We start from the raw sequence: 25,165 nt of genomic DNA on the forward strand, positions 1-25,165 counted from the left end.
CTGATTTTAGACAGGTACTTGGGCTGGAAAGACTCATGGTCTAGGCTTCTTTACCTGAAGATGTGGCTTTGTGCCCAGATGGAGGCAATGGGTAGAAATCACTGACAGTACAGGCACTGCGGCTGGACAGGTAGTGGGAACTTTTTCGTGAACATTAGCACCAGCTTCCTGGCATTAAAGAGGTTTTTAAATCGGGGAGGCTCAGAAAGCTCTGTTCTGCATTGTGCTGTCACAATGAGTTTCATAAAGCTTTCTCTTAACAATCAGATTCCACCAAATGTCAACATAACTCACAGGAAAGCAAGCCTGACCCAGGCTGTCCTGATGTAAACAGCTACCAAGGAAGGAGCTTTCAGTGGTCTTTCGGGTCACGTGTAGGTAGCCAGTGTCTATAGAAAGAGGGAGGAGAGAGAGATCCCATAGAGGTCACCACATGGCTAGCATTTTTAGTTATCCCATGTTACATGATTTCCCTGTGCAGCGGAACATCCTCTCCCTCTGGCTGTTCTTATATTGCTTAGTTTGGGCATTGCTTCAGGAAGATTTTGATGTCTTAGAAGGTAGGCTGGGCTTTTATTCGTATACTTCCTCCCTGCCTGCCTGCCTTCTTTCCTTCTCTTTCTCTTTCCTTCCTTCCTTCCTTCCTTCCTTCCTTCCTTCCTTCCTTCCTTCCTTCCTTCTTTCCTTCTTTCCTTCCTCCATCCCTCTCCCCTCCCTCTTTTATTCGTATACTTCCTTCCTGCCTGCCTGCCTTCTTTCCTTCTCTTTCTCTTTCCTTTCTTCCTTCCTTCCTTTCTTCCTTCCTTCTTTTCTTCCTTCCTTCCTTGTCTCTTTCTTTTACCCTTCCTTCCTTCCCTTCTTTCTTTCTCTTTCTTTTACTGTTCCCTCTTCTTTCTCCTTCATTTCTTCCATCCTTGCTTGCATGCGCACTCACTATATCATTATATCATTTTAGTATTTAGGAGCCCAGGATATGATGCCTGCCCAAATCAGAATTCTGCCCCCACTGCGTCTATTGTGTGTCTTAACTTTGTGTACCTTCTGTTTCCCTCTCAATAAGAAAAGGTTTGTGAGATTTCCTGGTTGAAATGTTCTTGTGAGTGTAAGATAAGTGAATACTATAATTTGTGACACACAGTGACTAATAATAAAGATTAACTAGCATGTTATAACTGCTACCCTTATAATCAGGGACAGCCCAGTGAGTCCTCCACAGTATTATATGCTGATGTACAGATAAGCTGGGCTTGCCCCTCTAAGAGCTCAAGTTCTAGAGAGACAAACTGATTTCCAAAGAGTAAGTAATGCCTGATGGGCTGTAACTCACCTTGACGGTGAGTTACTGGCATGCACTGAACATATTTCTACTGTCAGATACTTTTTTTATATGTTACATATAGATGTCATATATTTCACATACATCAGTTCACCTAACCGCACGAACCTGTAGAGGCTAATACTTCATTTTTCTTAATAAAAACAAACACCCAACTCTAATGACAGGCAACTCCAAGGATCAACTTTCACACTGATTCGGTTTGCTGGACTCTGTACAGTAATTCTTTGCGAAGGTCTTGACTGTTTTTTAGCTTGTCCCTGACCTTCTCCATTAAAACACCCTGTGGCTTGGGGATGTGTGTCAGTTTTATATAATCTTTACAAATGAGGACACTGAAACATAAGGAGTCCATGTAGCAAGCCCAAGGCTAGTCCAAGGTAACATAAGTTACCTGTGTCTACAGAGCTTTCCATCGTGTCAGCTACAAAGATTTGCTCAACTAGACAGGCAGAGAGCTCCTGACGTGTGAACCTGTACACGGCCCATACATTATTTGTTGACCCTTTCCAGTTCATGCATTCGATTGGACCTATGTGGACTCTCTAGGTCCACTGATTTTTTTTTTTTTTACCGAGATCACATATTGCATTGTCTCGTTGTTTCTGATCATCCCCTCATCCCAGATAGATTCATTTACATTTTTCCAAGCTGCATTTCATTGCTAACCCATAATTTCATCTCTGATGAATTCCTGCACTGTGGGTTCCACTTTGATCATGCGCCCAAGCCATTATGATTTAGGATAGCCTTGGCAAACTTCATTAACCTGCCTTGGACTCATTAATCGTGTTACAGAACCAGAGCAGACCCTTCCTTTCCCATATAACTCCCGGAGAGAACCTCTGCACAATTAGCCATCATCAATTTCACTGCATTTGGACTGTTTCTCAATGTGCATTACTGTCAAGCAATGGCACTCATCTGCATTACTTTGGTGAGTGCCAATTTCAAGAGATGGAAGTTCAAGTGCTCTGCTTCCTTCATCTGGTTTTATATGCCTATCAAAAGGAAATGATTTTTCCCTGATAGCACATGTTATTATTTATAGGTCCAGACACACTATTATTTTATGTTAGGATTCTGGGTCTTTCAAATGTTTCCTGTATTCTTTGTTCTGCTGTTTCTCTTATTGGAAACTGTCCTTTGATTTATTGCCTGGGATTGCTCTTTCTTTTCCTTGAACATTTACTAGCTGTCAGGCATCTGGTGCAAAGACCTGTGTCTTTCAGGGAAAAGACAAGGGTAAGACCCATCAGGAAGCAATCCCATCACAAAAACCATGGCCCCAGCCACCTTTCCCATTTCACCATGTGGATTTACTTGTCTATACCAACACTCAACCTTGTAGTGGAGTCTCTCCATAGAGAATTGGACTTTGCTAACAGACCATTGGGTAAGATCTATCAATCCTCTTCACTCACCCTAAAGAAACTTCAGTGAAAAGAAAAACCAAGAGCCAGGATTTGCCCTCAGGTCTAGTTCTGATGCATTCTTTGCTCTCAGATTTCTGTGATAGTTCTCTAACCATTTCATGTAAAATGAAACCCAGAGAGGACTGTGGTCCTGCTCAGTCGCCCCTGCTCAGCCTTCTCTGTAACAGAGCGGGGTGATCTGCTCTATCGCCGGCAGCATATCTTCTGGGCTGAACCCAAGCCAGGTATGCTTGTGCCATGTGCAGTCAGGGACTTGAACATCTAGGCTCTCTGACATCTTCCAAGCACAGTCATCCACTGGGCCTGGCATTAGCCACCCAGAAATATGGTGGATTTCATAGTCAAACACTAGGAAGACAAAACAAATTGAACTTGGAGATAATGAAATTAAACTTGATCAATCCCTGGTGGAGTTCAGTATGTGTGGTTTAGAGTTATGTGATCTCAGAGCAGCTGTCCCAAGTTGGGGGCTCTCAGATGAAGCTCAATAATATTTATAGCCCTGGGTGTCTAGGCTGTAGGCTGTGCGAATGTGGGACGAGTGTCCACAAAGTAATGATTGCGAATGTGCTCTGTGAACTTGCATGTGTGGAAATTGATTTTTCACATGATCAACTCAGGGAGGATACCGGCCTTCTTTTGTTCCACTGTTGAAATATTCCTTCCTTGATGACCTGTGGCATTCTTTCCCAGTGTGCATTCATATTAGACATCCAGCTTGATCCTTAAAACCTAAGGTAGGACACCTCCTCGTTGATGTCACTACGTGAACTCCACATTCCCAGAAGGAGCCCTAACCTCCCCTCTGCTTCACTGTCCCCCAGTACTGTCCCTTTCACCAACTGGCACAAAACCCTCCTCTCCCTCTCCCTCCTACTCCGGTGTTTAGCTGTGGCTATGAGCTGTTTCCCCCTCTAGACTCCCTCTATCTGACCAACCTCTACTTTCTTAGGAGAAGGACTTGCCATTTTTTTAAACCTGGCCTTCTGGTTTTTCTTCCACAGGAGTGAACTTTCTAAGCTTCCATTGGTGCCTTCCTTCCCTCAGAATCCCTCCCTGTACGTACTGACACCCTTCAGAAAGTCAGTGCTCTCAAACATGGCTGCCGTCTTTCCTGGTCCAGGCTGGGTCTAATCTTCATGCTTATCTCAAGCAGATCCATGGCTTTCCCTAGTTCACAAATGCCAATGCACCATATGGTTCCTGCAAGCCACAGCACTGTGCATGCCCTTAATTCTTTAGCTCAGGCGCTGTTCTGGCTGGGATATGTCTCATGGTCCATGAAGAGCAGATCCTATGTCATCATGTAGATAAAGACTCCCCTGAAGCCCCCAAGTTTTCTTTTCCATAATCACCTCATGTGTCTATCCATCTATCCTTCCATACTCATCTACTTAGGTGCACATTTATATTTTAATCATCATGGATTGCAAAAGACCTGTGGAAAATGCTAGATTTGGAGATGGAAAGCCTTCAGCCTAGGGTCTCTGTGCATGAACAGGGAGGCAAGGTCACAAAACCAGGATAACCCAAGATGAGAGGTAGACACTCTACTTGCTCATCTCTTAGGTCTCCTCAGGACAGCTTGGTAATCTGATAAACCTTCTGAACTGGGTGCACTGTGATAGTTATAGTCTGTAAACAACCCTGAGAAATCATGACATAGTGGAAGTAGGAAAGGTGGTAGATTCCAAGACCGACTGACAGGTGGGAGAGAGGGAGCAGAGGAAATTTTGGAATTTCTGAGTGGAGAATTCCTTCAAGAGTTGGACCATCACTGGCCATCAGGACCATGTGATTTGCCAGGTATGTATTAGACCTGGTTCCGTAGCTGATGCTGTTGTCACTAAGTTGGGATTTCTGGTCTGGCTTACAATTAGATTTTGCCTCACAAGGTTCCAGTGTTTTGTTTTGTGTTCATCTTTCGCTGTAATTGCTCTATACCTCTCTCACACTGGTTGTTTATAGACTCAGTGAACCTATGTACAAACACTTGTACTTGGCTGGTTGGGATTCCATTTCTGAATTCTCTTTTAACAGTGCTTTTGAAATAATACTGCCTTCCAATGGAAAGATACTTTCATTATAGCTTTGTTGTTCACTTTGGATTTAGAAGAGTAAGTTGTTTTTAGGTCCTTATTGTCTGTTTGTATTCAGGTCCATTGGATTTCTCAGCTCAAGAGTGGAGACTGACTCTTCACAGCAGGTCATCAGCTGACTTTCTCATCTGCAGTCTGCCGTTCCTCCCCACATGTCCTCAGCCACCCAGAATGAATGAAGTTCTGCTGCTGCTAGCTGCTTTCTGCTATTAGCAAAGGACAAAGGATAACCTCACTCCTAGAATTTGGAGAACACATCTCTAATAGCTAGCGTGTTGTGCTGAACTGATAAAGTTCAAAACATGATTGGCACAAGAGCAGATCTCTGAACCTCTCCTCCATCTCCAGCCAATGCAATGACGATGGATATTAAACATTTGCCTTTTAAAAATTGTTTGATTTCTTCAGCAGGAGACCTCTTCTCATGATGTTTAGCCCCAGTGCAGAACATTTCATGTGATAGATAATGGCTCTCTCTTTTTAAAAAAAAATTCTTAATCACGAATCTATGTGTTATCATTAGCTAAAACTTGGAATGAGAAGACAGGCACTTAGAGAACTGTTCAGCTTTGTCTGAGAACCTTGGGCAGAGTGTATGTTTATCCTTTACCACTTACTCATCCAATGGCCTTTGCAAACTTGCTATTTCATTTGGGTTCCTGTTATGCTTATGAAATAGGGCTTCAAACTGACAAGTTGAACTGAAACCCCTTTGTATCACCATTTAAAGGTAATACAAAATAATTTAATTAAAACAAAACAAAAACAATCTGGGGTTCCAGAGTTTCCACTGGCATTCTGTATTACTTAGGAACTTGGTTGGCTCGCCCATTACACAGCCTGCACTGTAAGAAGTGATGGGTTTCTTAAGGCTGATAGAACGGGAGAGTTGAAGCCACAAGGAAAGGTAGCACATTGCAGCATCCACCCAAGAATTCCCACAGCACAAGTCCCCACTGGCCAAGGCTTAGTTCTGTGACCAGATGTGTCTGCAGAAAATGCTAGTGAACACTGGAGTCTTCTCACTCACGGATCACCCCTTTCTCCTCAGGACCAAGAGGAGAACGATGACTACCCTCTGCTCTGGGCTCCTCCAAGCTCCACCTGCCTTTCCACGTGTTCCATGAATGTTCTCCTTGATGTCCCCTTGCTACCTACAACCTGCGAGTCACCTACTCTCTCTCCAGAACAGGTTCTGTCTTGACCCCTGCCCGGTCCTTGGGGAGCAGAATAGCTTCCTCTGGAAGTCAGTCCATCTGATTTTCCGTCCTGAGACTGTCACTTGAGCCAGGAAGTTCGGAGACAGTGCTACCTGTCATTTGGGAGCAAGCACTTTCTGAACCTCAAATGGGTCCTTTGGTTTGTGCTCCATACTTTCTCTTTCCTTCCTAACAATGGTAATGCTAAAATTGGCCGCTGCCCACCCCCCGCTCCGTGTGGAGCCTTCAGCTGTCCCAGAGCTGCCTGCCTGGCAGCACAGCCCCCACCTGCCCTGGCTCCAGTCCTTTCAGCCTGTGTGAGTCATCTTTCATTTCTGCTCAAAGCAGTCAGTCTTGCCAAATCTGAACCCCCCTGAAACCCCGTACGTAACCTCTGTTGCACCAATCACTTCTAGCAAGTGGGAAAGATCCTGAGGGCTCAAGCTTGGAATATGATTTCCATAAAAATCTTGCTAAAATGAGATTTGTGAGCAGGATGTTCTTTATAGAAGCTGAATCATACTTGTGGCCACTAAAATATCTGCAGCCTGATAGCTGGGGACTCAAATGATTCTAAGTCTCATGGAAAGAGAGAGGGGAAAAAAACCCTGATATTATTTCATTTCACTGCCAAGACATGAGACTCACCAGGAGGAGACAGGAGGCCAAGGACAGCCCACATTCAGGGCTTGACATGTGTCGGCAACTTCATTGCAAAACCTTTACAGGGTCTTTGCCAAGTGGCAGCCTCTTTGTGCATATGAGGAAATTGAACTCAATGACCAGGCATATTATCAATATCTGACTCTTATTCTGTGCAAAGATAAGGGTTCCAATTCAGGCCCCAGTCTAAATGCTCCGGTTCCTCCCCCTTTCTCCCACCTCCTGACTAAATCACAAGTCTCTCTTTACAAACTTGTCCGTGATTTGGATTACTTTGAGATATATTCTAGTGGTACTGGGCAGAGTCGTGAGGATGGAGTTTAGGGTCTAGAAGTTCACTGGCCACAGGCATCATTCTTCCTTGCGTTGTGACTCGATTCTGCAAACAAATACCCAAGTGAAGAGAACACTTTTCCTGGGGAAATGTTGGCAACTGGATGCTCGTCAACAAACTCTTTTCTAAGAGCCCTTGTCATTCTTGGGACTATGGACAAATTATATCAAGTAAATAACTACAACAGCAACAAAAACAAAACAAAACAGTTCTAATTGAGACTGGCTCAATGGGAAAGCTCCTTAGTGCAGAGAGCTGATGTTTGCTGATCACGGACCCATGTCAGCTATGGTGTGAGTGTGAGGTACTGGCACATGTGATTTGCTCTTTACTGCAATCCTTTAGTTAGCATCTTCCCGCTGAATAGATCAGGAGACTGAGGCACTCCTTAAATAGCTCTAAAGCTCTAGAGCAGAATTCTAAAGCAGATAATTTGATGGCAGGAGCTTGGACAGAACTAATAAACTCTCTCTCTCTCTTTCTCCTCTTTTAGAACGAAGACTTGGACTGTCTTCTACTTCTAGCAGGTGATGCAATCCAACCCCTTCAAACCCTTCCCAGTTCGCAGGTTGGTGTAGACCTGTGCCTGCTTGTTGGAGATGTCTCCCAACTGGTTTTCAAGATGGGAAATGTTTTTCTTGAGAGTTGTGGAGGCCAGAGATCTGGCCCAGGTCTGGCAGGGCCATATATACCCCTTCATGGCTGTGGGAGATGGTATGGCTCTGCTTCCCTCCAAGTTTCTGGCCCCACACTCTGACTTGCAGACATCTGGTGTCATCTTCTTCCTCCATATGTGTCTCTAAGTCCAAGCAGCCAGCTTTTTAAAGGCCTCAGTCATCCTGAAGTTTTCTGTGAGTATTTCCAGTAGGCAGCCTGTCCAACACCACGCTTGCGTGAGCCTCCAGCTGCTTTCACCTCTTCTGGAGAAAATGTCTGTTATACACAATCTTGGCCACTAATCACCTAAAAGGTAGTCTACCTTGTCATTGTTTTAAAAATCATTTAGGGATAGTTTGTGTTTCTCTTAGTGGCATATATATATATATATATATATATATAATTTGTTTCTGGACTCTCTCACTAAAGCCATGCTATTTGTCTCCTAAAACCATTAGAATTCATGTCTATGCCCACAGTATGAGGTAAGAATCTATCTCTTCCCCAAGTTAATAACCAGTTCTTCTAGCTTGATTTCTTAAGGAGTAATGGTGAGATTTTTAAAAAACCCTATCAATTCTATGGTAGATTAAGAGGTTTTTTTTAAAAATTCAATTATGCCTTATAGGCTTTTCCATCTTATTCTTGACACATCATGAATTTTTATAAAACTAAAAACAAACTTCCCCGCAATCATTTAAGGGGTCATAAGATATGAATAAAAGTCCAAGGGCACAGATCCCCTAAACCTTTTTCAATCTGTTCACCATACTCACAGAAAATGTAGGGAATTCTAATATGGTTAGAAATGTAAGGGCCTCTGTTTACATTTAAATTTAACTACTACCAGAAGGAGAGGATTCCCGTGAGTGAAGTCAGATGACACAGAGAGAAGAGCGGATTCCCGTAAAGGAAGAGGATCTCTTGAGCCTCCGAGAGCACGACACTTGCATCTGTTTTAGCAGAACCTTGGAATAAATGGTAAGGAAACCCCTTCAAATGAGAATTGTTGCCATCATCCCTGGAGAGATCAAGAAAGAAGACGGAAATAAATTGGAGGTTATTTTTTTTTCCTCAGATATCATTGGGAATAAAGAAAGCCTAGGGACCTTGAGTAGCAAAAAGGGGTATGGAGAAACATGAGGTCTGGGCCCTCAGACTGGTGGGTATTCAAGGTAAAGGTGAAATTCTTAGGACCAAGCAAAGAGGGCAATAATGACAACCACAGTAATTGTTACTGATGTCAAAGATCATGCACTGCAGATGGAAACTTCTTATTTATTTCAGTTCTTTTAAATTCCTGGGTTCCAGACAAGGAAGAAGATGGTTGTGAGATGAGTTGCCTTTTGCCTCCGGGTCCAGCGTCCTTCTCACATATGGCAGTGAGACCTGGAGGTCTATGTGAGAACAGAGCTTCTGGAAGCATGTAGGGTACCAATGTCACATTGTATGTCTAGCAGCAAGCCTTGTTGAACGTTACCAGAAGACAAGAGCAGTGAAAGAAAAAGCAACATCTGGCAAGGAGAGAGTGAACATTTGAAACCCTGAGAAAAGTCCATGTGGAAAGAGAGCCCTTTCCTCCTTTTGACCTACTATTGTGGCTTTCTCTGGGTCTCAAGACCACATCAAATTGATTTTCTTTATGGCTGAATGGACAGGGTCCACCTGGCTAGCATCCCTGATTTGGCACTGATTAGCCATGGAGGATGTAGGCAAGTCCTTTAACCTTGCTGATTTCTGCTCCTTCATCTGTAAGACACGGCCTACCAGTTCTCCCTGAGGGCCTGCCCGGAAGGCTAATGACGGTGTGTGTGGAATACCAGGCGTCCAGCAGGCACCCCATGCCATGTAGTACTTATTTCTATTCGCAGCGGGCCTGTCTGGTGTGCTAGTGTCGCTTTCTGATGCCTGGGAGCTGACGATGAGAGACCACAGTTTCCCACATAGATCAAATGACCACTTTGGCTGATTATAGGTTGTGGGTTGTGTATGTTTTAAACAACCTCTCAGCACTTGCCCTCTTGGCTGTGAGAGAAATGAGTCAGAGGGGAGCAAAGGAAAGGTGGAGAGGAACTAGGCAGGCCAGTCATAGTCATCTCCAGGGACCGAGTGCCACCTGGACATGTCTCTCCAGCTAGGTTCCCAGGGAGGCGATTTCCTCTGGAATGGGGTGACCAGTGGGGGGCATGCTTCATCTTTGGGTTCTGCCCTTAAATGACAGGAATGGCTGAAAGGATGCTGTTTCTTTGTGACTCCTGGATTGGAGGGACACTCTTAGAAAAGTTTTGTCAGCACTTCAAAGTCAAGGTTCTGACATTTGTCTGAGACAAATAAAAGCATGTTGGGATAGCCAAGATCAGTAGTGAATCCCCAAGGATTTCATCTCTGACACCCAAACGCCTCTCCTTGTCTCCTCCCACAGGGCCATGCTTCCTGACAGAACCCCTCCCTTTCCCCCGCCTCCATCATGGCAAGAGAAGCCTAAGGTTCATTTTGAGTCCTTTCATGAAGTGTGAGTATTGGCAAGGGATTCCACGAAAGCAACCCTGGAAGTGCTACATACTCACAGCACCCACCGTGCTTATTGAGCATATAGGATGTGTCCAGCACAAGGATAAAAGCAGTGTGCGATGTCTCTTTTATTTCAACTTAACTGTCATTACAAATGGTTTGTTCAGAGTCTATATTTTATGTATGTTTGTTCTAGAGTCTCTATTTTAGAAGTAAGAGATTGAGGCTCAATGTTTCCTTCCTTCCCTCCTTCCCTCCTTCCCTCCTTCCCTTCCTTCCTTCCTTCCTTCCTTCCTTCCTTCCTTCCTTCCTTCCTTCCTTCCTTCCTTCCTTCCCTCCCTCCCTCCCTCCCTCCCTCCCTCCTTCCTTCCTTCCTTCCTTCCTTCCTTCCTTCCTTCCTTCTTCTCCTCCCTCCCTCCCTCCCCCCTTTCCTTCTTGTTTAGTATTTGTGTGTGTGTGTGTGTTTGCGCGCACACACGGGCGCACGCACACGTGCCTGCATGCATACACACATATGCGCCCACAGTAATGCTTAAACTCACAAACTTTTTTGTCTGGTCTGGTTTTGAACTGTGATCCTCAGATGTCAGTATTCTGAGTAGCAAGGATTCTAGGCATGAGTTGCTGGCGCCTGATGTAGTGACAAGTTAGAAAGTATGAACACAAGCCTGACCTGAGATGCCTGAACCCCAACCCCATGACTGTCAAAAGACCCACTGCTGTAATGCAGGCTACTTTTACTTTCCAGTTGAGAAAATGGAGTTTCACAGAGGCTAAAGAACAAAGGAACAGGCAAAGAGAAGCCACCGGGAACAAGTGCTTATATGCTGAAAGTACCCGGATGTCAGTCCCGATGAATGACTTAGTTGAAATTCTGGGTTACTGGCCAGACCCTAATCTCATTGTAGATGGAGGAGAAACTCATTGGTGCTATCTCGGTGATGTCATGAGCACTGAACGTCGTGCAAGCCTGGCACATAGTAAACCATGAGAGAGGATGGTGTTGTTCTCTGAGTTCCTGTCACTACAAAGCAGTGACCTGCCTTCCTGACTTTTGGGAAGATGATTAGATGCAAAGGATTGAACTTCTTAAGGTCAAAGTACCTACAGTTGCCTGTGTTGACCTGGTTTGGCTCACAAAGGGGTTCCTAAAACATGGTGACAAGAGGATGAACAGATACACACAACACTCCTGGTCAGTCAAGACATGGCAGTCATAAAAGTCAAACCTTGCAGACTTCAGATAACACAGCTCTCCTCTCTCTCTCTCTCTCCTCTCTCTCTCTCTCCTCTCTCTCTCTCTCTCTCTCTCTCCTCCCTCCCTCCCTCCCTCCCTCCCTCCCTCCCCCTCCCTCCCTCCCTCTCCTTCCCTCCCTGCCTCCCTCCCCCGGCCTCTCTCTCTCTCCCTCTCTCCCTCTCTCCCTCTCTCCCTCTCTCTCTCTCTCTCTCTCTCTCTCTCTCTCTCTCTCTCTCTCTCTCTCTCTCTCTCTCTCTCTCTCTCTCCTCCCTCTCCCTCTCTCCCTCTCCCCCCCCCCCTCTCTCTCTCTCTCTCTCTCTCTCTCTCTCTCTCTCTCCCTCTCTCTCTCCCACTCATTGCCAGCCTGCTTCCTTGGGTACAATCTTAAGACCACAACAACTCTGGGGTCTGTGCGGGGATTGGGTGAGGTCCAGGTCTGGGTTTGCGCTTGGACTGAGTTTATTTTTGTACTCAGAGGACTCCCTTTTGTTTTACTGTATGGTGTCTTGAAACTTTACAGCCTCTTCCCAGAATTATTTGGCTACTGGTTTGAAGTGCCCCAGTTGTCACTTTCTGAGCAAAAGAAGTGAAGTATTGAATCATCTATTTCCCTACCGGTTTTCCCAGAATCACAGCATGATCTAGCTCGAAGTCCCATACCAGAGAGACCACCCATCTCTCATTAAAACAAAACAAAACAAAAATACAACCAAAAAAGCAAATTCTATTTTCCTAACAAACCCAAACGACTGCCTTTCTGCCTTTCTGGTCTCTTAACTAACTCGCATTTCCTAAGAGTTCCTGGATTCCAGAGTTATTTTGAGCATGTTTAGCCTCTGCAGCTAAACTCCCACCTTGGGCTCACAGAATCATTTCTTGGAAAAGTGATTAGCACAAGAAAGCTCTATAAAAATTGGCACCCAAGGATGGTCGTCTCATTATGCAAAGTGTCCATAGACTCGACTCCAAATACCTCGTGCTTTTACAGGGGCTGCTATTCCCCGACAACGTCTCTTCTTTAGAGCTTATTACTTAAGTGAAAAAAATGTTAATTGTTTCTGAGAAGTGTGCAATGAGGAATGAGGGCTGCCATTTCAGAGGAGACAGGTCTCCCAACTCCCAGGGCTTCTGCTCACTTTCTTGCCAAATGCTGGATGCTCTCCATTGGCCAACCATCAATTTGTGCAGATGAGGCCACAATTTACATCAAGTACCATTTTCATACGGGGTGTTATTTATTGAGCCCAATTCCACAGCGAGGAGAGCAAGCGTCTGAGTAATTAGAATCCTGTCCTCGCTGGGGAGTGAACAATGTCGTCTTGCGATCTCCGCCTTCTAATGGGTTTGTGATGGCTCTATCTCTGCTTCCATAAATAATGTGTTCCATGAAAATAAAGAGTCATTAGAAATGGGGCAGTACCTACACATCATTTTATAACCAGCAGGGATGGATTCAGGAGGAAGCTCACCAATAAATAAGTTGGGCTCAGCTTTGTGTTGCTGAAGCTGCTCTGTCATGGATTCACTGTGCCTTTTATAACTCAGATTATTCCACCCATTCTTGCTGTGCGCTAACTGATATAGGAAGAAAATGACAAGGTTGTCAGCATGGCCTCTCAAGCCATATGGCACACAGACCTGGAGAAAGAGCTGTATCTCTGATCTAGGGCTAGTCACCTGGCTTGTCCGAGTTGAGGCTTCTCTCTCCTGACCATGGAGGTAGCAGAATCTTCCTGGTTTGTACACCAGAATTTGTGAATGAGCTGTGGAGTTAGTGGGTGCAGATTAGTGCAACCAAGAAGTTAGTTATTTACTCTTCTATGTTTCCCTGTCTCCATGATCTAGCAGATCTGTCTTCTTCTCCATTCTTGTCTTTGAATTGTTGAAATAGCAAATAACCTCATCTGATTTAGGGACATTTCTCATACTGGTTAAAGCAACTTCCATCTTTAGGTTGGGTTAATATGGCCTCTAATGCCAGCAATCTAGACATTGTGTGAGTTCTGTGCCCCAGGCACCTTCCTCTGCCCCTTTTTCTCCCTCTCCTGGAGTTGCTAATAACAATTTGTATATATCTGCTTAGAAGTCCAATTTTGGAGATAGGGGTTCGAATATGATTTTGAGTATCCCTTCATGGCTTCATGGGTTGAAATTTAATCTTACTTGTGAGACATTAAAAAGGTAGAAATAGAATTCTGTTGTGTACACATAAACCATTTTCTTGGTCCCTTCATCTACGAAGGGGCATTTGGTTTGATTCCATATTGTAGCTATGGTACATAATGCTGCAATGAACATAATTGTGTTGGTAGCTTTAGTGTGGCCTTGTTTGTGGTCATTTTGGTAAATGCCCAGGAGTAGAATTGCTGGATCTTTTGGGGAACCTCCATACTGTTTTCCAGAGTGTTTGAACAAGTTCACATTCCCACCAACAGTGTAAAAGCATTCCCTTTTGGCCACATCCCCTCCAGCATCTGTTGTTATTTGTTTTCTTGGTATTGGCCATTCTAACTGGGGTGAGGTGGAATCTCATTATTGTTTAGGTTTACATTTCTTTTATGACCAGAGATGTTGAACATTTCTTCATGTGTCTACTGGCCATTCTTATTTCTTCTTTGTAGAAGTCTCTAGCCTACTTATAAGTAGGGCTCTTAATTCTTTAAAGATTTATTTTGGGGGGTTTAATTTTTTGAGTTCTAAGTATATTTTGGATATGAGGCCTCTGCTTATTGCCTCATTTGTAAGGAAGCTGGAAAGACTTGGAAAAATTTATATTGAGCAAAGTAAGCTAGACCCAAAGAAACATACGCTGCATGCTTTGCCTCATTTGCAATAATTAGAATATGTCTAGGATATTCTTAGCAGAGGATCACAATAGCTCAATAGCTATGTGCATATGGCCTTATAAAGTGATGCTTATGGAAATGAACTCCAAGAAATGAAAGTGAGGGTTTTTTTAGTGTATTATTTGCAGTTATTTCTTTCATTTTCTTTCTCTCCCTGTTAATTTATTCCCTGTTGTCACTGTTATTGATTCCTGTTCCTTGATTGTCTTGTATATAAGTTTATCTGATTTGGGGAAAGGAAGGCAAACCATAGACTTGATGGGACAAAGGGTGAACTAATGAAACTGTGATAATTCACTAGACGCTATGTTGGAAATGATCTTTGCAACTTGGGGGTGAGGGGAATCACAGGGAGTAGATAGGAGTGGGAAAAATGAGGGAGGGAATAACACTTCAAAAAGAAATGTTCTCCTTACCTGACATGTGTAACCTCTCTGCACCAAGACTTGTGAAAGGGTATCAATGTATGTGAATTAATGCACCTTCTATCTGGCAAATATCATGTAACCCTTTTATTAATTACAATAAAAATATTTTAAAAAAAGAAATGTTCTCCTTACCTGACATGTGTAACCTCTCTGCACATTACAACAAAATTTCTTTTAAGAAGGTAGAAATAATACAACTATAGTGTTAAGAGATGGGCCCTTAGGGAAGTGATTATGATGTATCTCAGGAATGAAGCCTGTTGGATTTATAAGAAGAGGAGCAGAAATCAAAAGAGACATACCTATACATCTGTGATCCTGGTTCTTGTTATGTGATACCCCATGCCACCTTAGAACACTTGCACAAGGAATATCATCACCAAAATCAGCTGTTAGACCTTGAATTCTCAAACCCAGAAGCCAAATAAACTGTCCTTCCTCATAAAGTACACAGTATGCTGTATTTTGTTATAGGACAGAAAGCTAGCACTGTTTATGTTAAAACAGTTTCTACTTGAGATGCTTTTGTGGATGCTTCAGAGATACCCTTGAAGTTTGTTATGGGGCCACTGCAATGAGTATTTTATGAGTTTACTAGCCATTGGGGGTGTCTCAACCTCTTCAGACTAACAACCTCTTGTTGTTGGGTAGTATTCCTTTGTGAACCTTGTAGCCAGAATCATTCTATTGGATGCTCTGTTACTAATGTCCAGAATAGTTGACTATGCTGACCAGCTTTGCTGTATCACCTGCATTGCTCCAACCAATCTCTCATCTTCAGACAACTCCTGCTTCTTTGGTAGCTATCTGTCTCTGTAATGGTGCTTTGTTAATTATTAGTCCTCTTCCCAGTGGGCCTTGGCTTTGTAAAACAGTCTGAGTCTTCAGTCCATCTGAAATTGCTCCAGTTCTTGAACAGAGACATCTCAGTATTGAACTTGAGTCACTTTTCCTGATTTCTCAGCTTGAATCTTCATTGTACAACTGGTCTACCAGCTCATTCCACTTCTATGTAATCCTTGCCACCTGATTGCTCTTCATGTTTGGACTCTACCCACCACTATACACATCTCTAATGCAGTGCTCTTGTTCTTCTGGTCTAGTCATGTAACTTAGGAATCTCTCGATCCACCTTTCTCCCCATCTGGTGTTACTCTACATTTCTGTATCCCCTTCACATACTTCAGGGACCATCAGACAGTTTTATTGTCTTCCTTTATTTATAACACTGGTTTCCTCATGGGATGAACTTGACCTTGTATTCCTAGTTGATGTGTACCCCATCCCTAGACCATTCACATGTATGACATGGTAATGCAAATGAACTTAGTCTAGAATATAAACTCTGCCCTCACTCACCTGACAGTCTATCTGAAAACAGCAAAAACAAAAAAACACATCTACATGTGTGCGGCATGAACCATAACCAGTCACTGCCCTCTTCTCAGCTTCACATCTTCCACCTCTCTGCCAGAGGCTGGAACTACTTGATTAAAGGGGCCATTCCCACTTTAAAGGCCCATGGCTCTGGGATTGCGGCTTCCCTTCATGTTTCTGGAAGAGCAGACAAGAGCAATTTGAGATACTCTGGTCTGATTGATGCGGGAAGAGTTCCCATTGGGTGAGGGCATCCCCCAGCCCCTACTTTTCCTTCTCTTCCAAGCAGCTTTTATGTTTCTGGGCTTTTATCCCATTATCCCAGCCTCTCTTTATTAGAACCACCTGGAGAGGAGCCTGCTCCCCACCAGACACTGGGGAAAACTCAGAATGTCAGCTAGCCACTTTCTGTGAGCCTACTCTCTCTGTTTACACATCGCTGGACCATGCTTTTCCTGTTCCTGCTCATCTGGGAGAGAAATCCCTGCCACTGGCTTGGTGTGAGGGAAGACAGGGTTGGCTGGAGCCACATGAAGATGCAGTCTACTTTCTGGGTTTCTAGCTCAGTGGAAGAAGGAGAGGTTTTCTGAATGACAAATGTCAATAAAACAGAGAGGGGTGCAGGACAGAGGTGGTTCAGCTCACTTCATACAGGTGGCTGAGCCCAGTATTGACACCTCCTAGAGATACCTGGCTTGCATTTGTTCTCCATGTCATCCCATGGGCCCAGTTCCTTCTTATCCTCTTACCTACAAGACACTTGATTCCAATTTATGTACCATGTCTAGCTTTTCCTCAGAAATCACAATCTTTTAGACATTTGTCATTACCTCTGAACTTCCATAACCCTGCAATGCCATAGTATCAGGCTAGACTTTAGGCCTACAATTAGGAAACTGACCCAATGACTCTCAGCCAGTCCTACTGTCTGTGTAAGGGAGAAAAGATGCTGAAGAACCACATAGGAAAAATGACAGGTTACCAGGGCAAGCCTGTAAGAGCACAGCTCAAAGGTGGTTTTCTCAGGTACAGAAAAAAAACAAAAACACTTCCAGGGTGAATAGGGAGAGAAAGGGCTAGCGAAGGTCTTGTAAAAAAGGGAGCCACAGGGCCAGGAGTTTGGCCTAGTGGTAGAGTGCTTGCCTAGCATGCATGAAGACCTGGGTTTCATTCCTCGGTATCACACATATGGAAAAAATGTCAGAAATGGTGCTTTGGCTCACGTGGTAGAGCTCTCACCTTGAAAAAAAAACCCCAAGGACAAGGCTCAGGCCCTGAGCCCAAGCCAAAGCCCAGGCCTAGCAAAAAAAAGGGGGGGGGGCGGGAGGTGGAGCCACACACACAAAGACAGAAGGAAAGAGAGAGAGTATACTAGGGAGCTTCATTCTCTCAAGTTTCCTCTTAATTTTAACCATTTTTCTTCTCCCAGATGGGTGGGTATACTTGATATTCACTCATTTCCCTTGTTTCAAACTTTCCCAAAAGTGGGTGAGAGTTTACCAGAGTAGAGCTTAGTATTTCAGATTTTGTGTGACATATTGTTTCCAAGTGCTTGCCTGGGTGTTGCATTCTCATGGCTGACTCTCACACTGGCCACTGAACTCTGCACTGGTGTTTCAGTTTATAAAAATGAAAGGACTTGGACAACATGGAGAAACTGCAATGCCAGCCTGGGTGGCCCTGCCAGTGTGGGTATTTAACACTCATTGCCAAGAGAGGACTCTGGTGTTCACACACATAAAACAAGTTTCTCTCTCAGAAGGGAGAGTAAACTTATTAGACTTCTACTCTGGAGAAACAGCAGCTCTGACACCAGAGCTAGCATAGGTGGTTCTGGTGTCTTGTCTTGGTTGAGCTCTGTCTCCACTTGAAAGCCTAATCAGTGCCTGCCCCATATCGCCACTGGTGCTCTGACATTGTTTCCTTCTGCTATTATGGATGCAGTGATTCTGAAGCTTCTGGGTCTTCTCTTCCAAAATATAAACCACTAGGCTTATAGTTTGGAGGTCATTATTTAGCGTAGCTCAAGGAGAGAGGAAAGTTGAGAAATTGCCACTTTTAAATCACATCCTGGAAGTTGTGCCTGAGAGAGTGAGAGCAGCATTTAAGATATGTTTGCTGTAATCGTGTGAACCACAGCTCAGACAGGTGAGGAGCGATGTGGCACTTGAACAGCTTCCAGTGTCTCCAGACGGGGTCTTAAACTAGCACATACTCATGTCTTCCCTTGAAACATTAAACATGAGAACATCCTTGAAAACTCCTCTAGTCCTGGTTTTCTGCACCTGCCCCACTGCTCAGGTAAGGAGCCCCTTGGGGGCTCACTTCATGTTTTGTATCCTCTACTACTCCAGAGTGGCTGTTTTCAAAACAGTCCTAAGACAATGTCCTCTCTGAGGGACAGAGGCATAGCGGTGTCAATCAGAAATATGAATGACAGGCAGTGCCCTCCTTCTGTGGCTGTCTGCAGCTTGATGTTGAGAAATTACACTTTACAAAGCCTTTGAATTATACATGCCATATGAGCCATATCACTTCTCTATTAGGTCTGACCTTCATTTTTTTTTAGGAAGGAATTTTAACTTTCAGAGAGAATTGGAAAAGTGAATTCCAACTTTCTCAATCTAAACGCCATCATTAAGTCATATATATTTCCAGAAACCCAGAGCAAACAAATTTACAAAAAGATCAACAGGTGACTAGACATACAGACATACAGATGGAGAAAAACAGATATATAGATACAGGGGCAGAAGTGAACGTTTGCATATTTTTATAGTTAGCTAGTTAGCTGATGGATGGACTGAAATAGAAGTTATAGAAAATGATATTTACTCCTAATGTGGATGTCAACCTCAGATTTTTTTTTGTTTTACTATATTCTGATTAATTAAAACAATGCTAACTCTTCTGGGTTGATTTCATGACTGCCAATTTTACAGTCATAATGTAAATAGATAAGTGCTGAGCCTTTGTCAAGAGGGATTTGTCAGGTGCAACAGGATAGAAGCCTCTACTCTGTCTTAGAGCTCTCACAAGCAAAGCCGGCTGTGTACTATTGAACTTCCCATTCATGCTAGTGGTCTAGGGAGATGTCAGTTAGGGGGCTCTGAGCCTGGACTGCCAAGTTTCTGAGACCCTAAATGTGGAAGTCAGAGTGTGTCTTGAACAAAGCATGTTTGGTCTAAGCTGGACTACACTGGAAATTCACTTACTCTCATTTACTAAGGTCAATATTCACCAAAACTTGTGCAGGGCAGAGGAGAAGGCACTCCTTCTGGACAATTTCAGAAATTGTGAAACTGCAAGTGCAGGCACATCCCAGGAGGACACTCAAAGTGTAATGAGATGGGAAAGTCTGTCTTCCCAGGCACCAAGACGCTCAACTAAAGCCTTGCACCAAGGGACAGCGTCTGCTTCGGAGGGTCTGACCTCATGCTGTGACCATGATAGGCAGAGAATAAAGGGAGAAATTGCTTGTGAGAACAAGTATGCTAGCATGGTTACATAGTCCTGTCACCTGAGGTGCCAAAGTCATGCTGTTTTTCCATCCCTTTTAGTGAGATCTTCAACCATGAGAAAACATACGGTATGGACAAGAACCATGTGTCTATGCAAGTGTGTGTGTGTGTGTTCATGTATCCATTTGTGTGTATACACGTGTGTGCATGACTGTGTGTGGTGAAGGATGTGGGAGGTGGTGATGGTAGTGTGCAATTGGCACAGGGAGTCAGAGAAGAAAGGTAGAGAAGGGTAGGCATGAGGTCAAGGTCTGATTGGAGTAGAGAGAGAGAGTTGGCAGAAGGCTGTATTCATATGGATTCTTCCACACATGTGACGCCTGAGGATCACTATGTTACAGGCACTCTACTCATGATCACTCCTTTATGTCCCCAGAGGAGCTCACAGGCTCTGTGATCCTGTTGTGGTTAATTTACAGTAGCCTCTGAAAAATCCACAACCTGACTCAGTGAATGGAAAGAAGTCAGAAATGAACCAAGATGGCTGGCTCAACAGCCTCTCGTGGCAACTTACTGCTGTGGTTCATACCTTACTCCAGGTTTCTTCTCCATCGAACGCCATGGAAGATTACAGAGACTAATGATGGCTATCAAGGTGAGCACACGTTGAAAACAATGAGCCATTTCCTCTTTGCTTGGCTGAAAGGCATTGTGGGATGGCAAGCTAGGAGGAGGCCGTGCTGGGAATCCAGACAAACTATTAATAGAAGGCAGGTTCTCCTCCTTTATTATCCTTCTCTGGCACCGCTGCTATGAGTGTGAACCCAAACCAAGGGCAAGAATGTGCTGTGTGACCTCCTGCACCACAAATGCAAGATCAAGTGCTGCAGAGAAGGAGGCGCCATAGCTCTTCATTAAAGCAAACACCATTAAGCATATGTTCAAGAAAACAGAATGCTTTGACCCCAGCAGACATTTGCACCGCAGGGAAAATTCATTTTCTTCTCGAAGGGAAGAAAAGGCAGATAATTTTTGCCCCACACAGAAGGCTTTTATGCATGTGTACTCCTCAGTCATAAAGTATGCCTCAATAAGTAGATATGCATGGCCAGGCAGAGTAGTTCATGCCTGTAATGCTAGAGATTGGGAAGATTAAAGCTCAAGGCCAGCCTGGGTGAAAGTTAGCAAGACCCATGTCTTAAAAACAAAGCAAGAAGATGCTGGTGTATGCCTGTCATCTCAGTTGTGGAGGAAGATGGTGGCACAGACTAATGTACACACACCCCATACTCTATCAACAGAACAAGGGGCCCAAACTCTAAAACCATTTCCACTAATGCAGAAAAGGCATTTGCTAAATCTGCCTCATTTCCTGAGGATGATTTACCAAACATGGTTTTATAGAAGGCAAAAGAAGAATATATGTCCCAACCTGAGGGTGTAAGCAGATAAAGAAAAGAGGAATGGAATAATACTCAGCCGTGGAAAGGGTGAAGAGCTGCCATTTGGGTGGCCATGGGGGAACTGGAGGTGGTAAAGTGGAATAAGCCAGCTAGACAAGGACAGGTACTGTATGACCTACTCACATGTGAGCCTGGGAAGATAACTCATGGAGACCCAGAGAAGAATAGTCATGGCCAGAAGCTGGGGAGTTTTGTTGATTTCTTGGGACAGTTTCACGGCAAGAAAGCAATCTGTGTCCTTGCCTTAAAAGAAGTAAGCACCTCAACTCTGGTCAGACAGAGGTAGGTTCAGAATCCACTAATTACTAGTCGGGAACTTGGCAGGTGCCTGACGTCAATAGCCATTTATCATCTCATCTAAGATGTGAATAGTGTTGCATTCCTCATCAGGTGGCCCTAAGGATAAAATCCTATTTGTGTGATATATGCAAGCCTGGCCTTCATTGTGGCAACCAGGTATGTTATCTGTGATGACAAACCCCATCTCTTCTGTATACAGAAAGCTTTAAGCAGACACAAGCAATGTCTCCTTCACAAACTCAGTGCCTAACAGGCCCATAGTTAGCAACAGGTATGTTGAACAAATGAATGAGGAGCCTCAGCAAGAGCGTTTGGTAATAATTTTGTCTTCTAAGAAAATGGTATGATCTGTTTTCTATGCCCAACCCAATTAGGCATGAGAACAAACTGGAATCATTTCCACTAGAGTATAATTGTGTTTATGGAAATTGTAATGTATCTCCAGTAAAACAATCCTCAACTTCTTTGTACTCGGTAGAGAGAACACAGAAAGCAACAGAATTTCCTGGTGGAATGAACCCTCTTGCGCAGCTGCAGTTCAAAAAGTGTGGGGGCAGGAGGGTTGTAGTCCCAACTAAGAATCTCCACAGATTTGTGGCTGTAATAAGGAAAAATCCTTATTTCCCCAAAGGTGAATCTTACTGACAATCATTAGAGAAGTGACATGCATGGCTTGATGGTAGGGGGTCAAAAAGTAACTTTATGGGCTGGAGTTTGGACTAGTTGTAGAGTGCTTGTCTATCCATTCACAAAGACCCAGGTTCGATTCCTCCATACCACATATATAGAAAAAAATCCAGAAGTGATGCTGTGGCTCACATGGTAGAGCTCTAGCCGTGAGAAAACCCAAGGACAGCACTCAGGCCCTGAGCGCAAGCCCAGAACTGGAATATGAAAAAGTAATTTTTACCAACAATGGCCAAGCTCAATACTGTGGCATAGTAAGTGCATTGGCTGCAGGAAGGTGAGAGGAGATCTGAACATTTTCTGTCCTTACACCTCTGTTGACAGCACATGGTTCTGGAAGGCAGAAGGCTACCTGGACATGACTTAGCAGGGATGGGGGATGACCAAAGGCTTTCATGATGAATTTTTTTTTAATGAGGTGCTGGCTACTTTCTACATACAGATTTACCTAGTCTTCCTAACCACCCAGCAAGGGAGAATTTCACTCTGCTACTAATGAGAAAGCAAAATTGGAGAAGTCATGAAAAGCTTGACAGAGCAGACAGAGCCGAGGGAACGGAGGATAGTTTACTTCCAAACTTGAGTCTTCCTCCTAATTAGATGAACAACGCAAGCAAGATGGACTCTCTACCCCCGAGGCGGAGACCTCGTGGCAGGAGGTTGGAGGATGAGTCAGACCTCCAGGTGAGAATTCTAGCATCGCCTTCCCTCTGTCTGTGACTCAGGTCTTATCATCTAGAAGGCTGGGATAATATCACCATTATGCCACACTGCCTATCATTTATTATACGTGTTTATGTGCATTTATTGACTCATTTGGTCCTCGCCCAACCCTTCAGTGGTAAGCAAAGCTATTATTCCCCTAAGGAAGCTGAGTCACAGGACAGGCTAAAAGTTGGCTCCTTATAGACACAGGCGAGTGTGTGTGTGGTTGGATCTGGATTGGAATCTAAGGTGTAGGTCTTGGAGTTTGAACTTAGGTGCTCTCCTGTTTCTAGGATCCTTGTCTGGCTACCCGGAGAGGATGCTGGGACCTCCTTGGGGGTAATAAATGGCCTTACAGTCACTCAACAAACCTCAGCAACTATATTGTACTAGCTAACTTCCATAGTTGCTTCTGTATCTTCCAAGCTCAGGTAGAAAATATCCAGAAAAATATTTACATCTGTACTGAACAAGAACATTGTCACGATTCCCTGAATAATACAGTCTAACGAATGTTTTTACATGAAATTTACATCATAATTGGGCTCTATCAGGCAGCTGGAGATGGCTTAAAGTACACTGGAGGGTGTGTAGATGGCATGAAAATACTTCCTCATCATTGTATGGAAGGGACTTGAGCATTCTCAGAGCCTGGCATCTTCAGGGGGTCACGAGGCCCATCTCACACAGGGACCAAGGGAACAACTGGCCCTGACTTCATCTATGCAGCAGTGAATGCGTTAGGAAGCGCTCTGTAACTCAGGGCCTGCCAGTGTGGGACAGATGCGCTTGAGGGGCCTGGGTCCATTGCCCCATAGAAGGAGAGTGTGGTTCTCACCAGTGACAGCCCTTTCTAGGCTAAGTTAGCTTTCTTGCGCATCTTTGAAAAATACTTCTAAAATTCAACCATTCAAACAATTCCGTATATAAGCAATTTGATTCTCAGGCCTTCATAATAAATGAAAGAATGGAGGAAGAAATTACAGTTATGAAAAATAAATAGTCACAAATAATGTGAATCAAAAGGAAACTGGACCTGTGTTAAAGAAAGAAGAAAGCCTTACTGCAGGTCTCTAATATTTATAATAGCCTTTCTCTTGAAATACTTTAGATAGAACCAGCCTCTACAGCTCCTTAAACAAGTCAGGGAAAACAAGGACTGTTTCTTTTTTTTCTGCTTATATTATCAATCATTAAGGCAGTAGTCTAATTGCATTCTTGTCACTTAGCTCACAGTCATTGAATTCAGGCTATGTAAGTTGAGAAAACTTACATTTTCCCCATCAAAGTTTTAAAAGTTAGAAAAATCAACAGTTTTACTTTGCTTTCAATCACTCTATTATTTGTCAGTCACTTATAAAATAAACTTTATGGACTGAGGTCATGGATCAAGTGGCAGAGTGCCTTCTTGACACATGCAAAACCCCTGAGTTCAAATCTTAATGCCACCAATCAGTAAATAAACAAATAAGATTTGTATTTTGTATGCAGCTTTTAGGTGCCAGGATGCTCCTACTAATTTCAGCTCTGACCAGAGCTGCAAATGATACTTGGTTGTCACCCAAAGCCATAGTATACAGTAAGGCTACTTCTTAGTGGTGTAAATCTATGAGTTTTGGCAAAGATATTATATATATATATATAATATGTATCATACACACATATATCATATATATATCCACTCATACACTATAATTTTGCTGGCCTGAAAATTCTCTGCTCTGCTTCCCTGTCTCTCCATCCCTCCATCCATCTCTCCTTCTAATCCCTCCTCTTCTAAACTCTGACCTCTCCTGACTTGTTTTGTGATAATTATCATTTTGCCCTTTCCAGAATGGTCAAAGTCATGCCATTTATATATGCTTTTCAAATGCACATCTTTCTCTCAACATAACATATGTATTCTTCCTTTCTATCTTTTCATGTGTTGATGGTACAGTTCCTTTTAGTTCCGAAGGAATTTCATTGCCAGGATATTTCACAGCTTATAACACCATTCACCCACTGAAGGACATCTTAGTTGCTTCTAAGTTTTGGTGATTATGCATAAACCTTCTGTAAATGTTGATGTGTAGGGTTTTGTGTGGACAGTGTTTGCATCGTATTTAAATAAATACCAAGGACTGCAATGATGGGATCATGTAATAGGAGTATGTTTAATTCTGTAAGAAACTGCCACACTGCCTTCCAGAATGGATGATTGGATTTGCATACTCAGAGAATATTGATTAAAGAAAGAAGATTGTTGTGGAGTCGAGAGAGAAGTTGCAAGCCCTTTCGGAAGGCTGTGTTTAATCATGCTTGTTTGGAAGAGGCTCCTCAGAAAGAAATGTCCCAGGTTTGTCTTTTTATTTTCCCAGCGAAGAAATGGAAATAAGGTGAGCTCCTTCTCTTCTGCTGGAAGGGTGGCTCTGGTGCAGGAAGTA

General features: G+C 43.6%; 1 long non-coding RNA gene across 1 annotated transcript; it reads left to right on the plus strand.

Annotated features, from left to right (window-relative positions):
- Positions 1 to 5,928: 5,928 nt before the first annotated feature.
- LOC150054897 (uncharacterized) lies at positions 5,929 to 10,244 on the plus strand. Its single transcript, XR_016537673.1, has 4 exons — positions 5,929 to 6,063; positions 7,561 to 7,594; positions 8,575 to 8,705; positions 10,147 to 10,244. It is a non-coding gene; the product is annotated as an uncharacterized LOC150054897 (long non-coding RNA).
- The last annotated feature ends 14,921 nt before the right edge of the window (positions 10,245 to 25,165 follow it).

Source organism: Megascapheus bottae, chromosome 14, assembly GCF_031878675.1.
Source record: "Megascapheus bottae isolate mThoBot1 chromosome 14, mThoBot2.hap1, whole genome shotgun sequence".
In the NCBI taxonomy this organism is placed as follows: Eukaryota; Metazoa; Chordata; class Mammalia; order Rodentia; family Geomyidae; genus Megascapheus; species Megascapheus bottae.